This window comes from Macaca fascicularis, chromosome 7, assembly GCF_037993035.2.
Source record: "Macaca fascicularis isolate 582-1 chromosome 7, T2T-MFA8v1.1".
Taxonomy (NCBI): Eukaryota; Metazoa; Chordata; class Mammalia; order Primates; family Cercopithecidae; genus Macaca; species Macaca fascicularis.
The window spans coordinates 153,291,271-153,294,291 of record NC_088381.1 but is presented as its reverse complement, the minus strand read 5'-3'; the positions used below and the strand labels follow the sequence as shown (position 1 = coordinate 153,294,291).

General features: G+C 37.8%; 1 pseudogene; it reads right to left on the bottom strand.

The window, feature by feature from the left end:
- Positions 1-294: 294 nt before the first annotated feature.
- LOC123575058 (small nucleolar RNA U3) lies at positions 295-373 on the bottom strand (annotated as a pseudogene).
- Positions 374-3,021: the final 2,648 nt, after the last annotated feature.

Here is a 3,021-nt window from a genome sequence, read left to right as displayed (position 1 = left end):
TAGCATAGAAGTATTCAATGTCTCCTTACATGTGATTAAATCAACTATATTCAATAAACATTTATTAACATCTACTGTGTTCAAGGCATTTTGCTGAGTGTTACATGCCATAGCCACCAGGTCTTAGTAAAACTTGCAATCAGAATATGGGGTTTTGGGGAATGATGGAATAAGAAAAGTAGAGAAAAATAAGGTTAGAAGATAGGTTTAAGTAATATGCTTTGTGTTTTCAATGTAATATTGGCTGGCAGAATGGGGAAAAGCATCTTAGTGGCATGGGTCTCTTTGGATAATTAGCATTTTAGTGCTCTACACGTTCAGAGAAACTACTCTGGTAACAAACTATAGAAATGATCCCTGAAAGTACAGTCTTGGATAATTAGCATTTTAATGACTGAGATAGGTGAAGTAGATGATATTTGATACTGTTTGGCTGTGTCTCCCACCCAAATCTCACCTTGAACTGTAATAATCCCCACATGTTAAGGGTGGGGCCAGGTGGAGATAATTGAATCATAAGGGCAGTTTCTCTCATACTGTTCTCATGGTAGTGAATGAGTCTCAGGAGATCTGATGGTTACATAAATGGGAATTCCCCTGCACACGCTCTTTCCTGTCTGCCGCCATGTAAGACGTGACTTTGTTCCTTAATCGCTTTCCGTCATGATTGTGAGGCCTCCCCAGCTATGCAGAACTGTGAGTTTATGAAACCTTTTTCCTTTATAAATTACCCAGTCTCAAATGTGTCTTTATTAGCAGTGTGAGAACAGACTAACACAGTATTACAGTGAAAATATTCACTACTTCTCCGTACTGGGCCAGAACATGGAGAGGTATTATACTCCTTACCCCATTTAGGTCAGATTTTGTCAAATAACTGCCTTTCATTAATAAAATGTTCACCATTTCCAAGAAAAAACTTTCAGAGTCCCACTTTCTCTCTGTTCCTTCTGCCAAGTGACTGTTGTGTTCCAGAGAAAAGTTGCTCTATTAGCTTATTCTGAGAATGGAGGGGCATGGAACAAAGCCACAGGCAAACATGGTAAGCAGGAATGTGAGTGGGAAATACACCTCTGTGGTTTTAACCCACTAAGGGTTGGAATCTATTCATTACTAGAGAAAAATGTAGTTTAAACCGTCTGATACAGGGACAAGACACTCTGGAAGATGCGACAAACACACAGAGAAGACATAGAGACAGGAAATTAAACAGCATTTGATTTAGAGACAAAGAGAGTAAGGGAATTGTACATAGAAGTGTCGTTTGTATTCACATTGCAGAGGACCCTATGCGTCTGAATGCTGGAACTAGTAGTAGTTAATAGCTAACTTAATAGGCAATAAGTTAACACTAGATGATTAAACTAGAAAAATGGCTTCTTAGAGCTATACTTCAAGAAACATTTCTCTGAGAGCTGGATGTAGGAAGTATTGTGAAGAGAAATGGGAAGTAGAATTTTGGAAAGACTATTCACTTGGCTATATTTATTAAGCACATCTGTGTCAGACATTGAGAGGGGCATAGGTGGTAGAATGAAGAAGTAATCCTTGCTTTTACAAAAGTTACATTTTAGTAGACAGACAGATATTAAATAATAAAACAAGTAAATAATAAAATTTTCTACTGTTAAAAGTGCTAGGAAAAAACCAGAATGTTATGGTAGTGAATGATAGAGATAATTTACTCAGGACCATAAGGACAGCTACTCAACAGCTTCTTAAGCAAATAATATCAGAGGAATGCCTAAAATAGGAGGTGATAATTGGAACCAATGGGAATTGCAAGGTTTCAATGACTGTGAAAAGCATTCTCAGACTGATTTGTTATTTAGTCCAAAGGATAAATTCTCAGACTGATTTGTTATTTAGTCCAAAGGATAAAAGAAAAAGAAGATGCCAATGTGACTGATTTTTTGGGTCTGGATAACTGGGGACTTGGTAGACACTTCTGCAGAAATAACTATTTTGGGAATGAGTTTCTAAGAGGAAAAGAGACTTCTCGGTGCCAATTATTATGAAGCTAAAATACAGATATGGAGGAAAGATAGGAATGTCCAATGGACAATGGGCAATGTAGGTTTGGAACTAGAGAGAAAGCCTGTGGCTAGGAACATTGACTTGAAAATTGAAACTTTAGTTAAATATGAAATATCTAAGGTAGACTGAAGCTTGAAGTTGAATATTTGGTAGTCTGGGGAATAAATGTATTTGAAAAATTGTTAGAGAGACTAAAGGTAAAACCTGTGTAGTATAAAATTTGTGTTAGCCTGTCATTTGAAAAACCAGGAGGTGCAGCCCAAAGAATTTGGCCTACTGTGATCTGGGCTCTGACTATCTCCATCTTTGTGATCCTTAACAAGATATCTTATTTCTCAGTCAGTTTTATCATCTATAAAATGGAGATAATAAATTGCATCTTGGTTGGTGCTGGGTCTGAAAGTTCGTGTCTCCCTCAAATTCATATGTTAAAATAACTCCCAGGGTGATGGTATCAGGAGGTGGGGATTTGGGAGAAGGGATTAGGTCTTGAGGGTAGAGTCCTTATGAATGGAATTCATGCCCTTACAAAAGAGACCTCAGAGAGCTCCCTGGCCCCTTCCACCATGTGAAGACACAGCAAGAAATTGGCAGTCTGTATCCGGAAGAGGGCCCTCACGACAAACTAACGATGATGGCACCCTGACCTTGGACTTCCTAGCCTTTAGAAATGTGATAAATAAGTTTCTGTTGTTATAAGCTACCCAGTCTATGGTGTCTTCTTACACCAGCCTGAATAGACTAAGGCAGCTGGAAATTTGGGGGAGAATGAAATGACATGACTTACTGAAGTATCTCTCATGGTGCTTGGCACATAGAGTAGGTTAAGTGTTACTTTCTATTTCCAACATTGTTATCCAAGACTTCCTCATGTCCATCCAATATATAAACAGTTATTTAGGAATCTTACACTATCTGAATCTTGTCAGAATCCCTTTCATAAGATTCACTTTTAGTCCTATCATTTTTTCTATAAAGTATTTT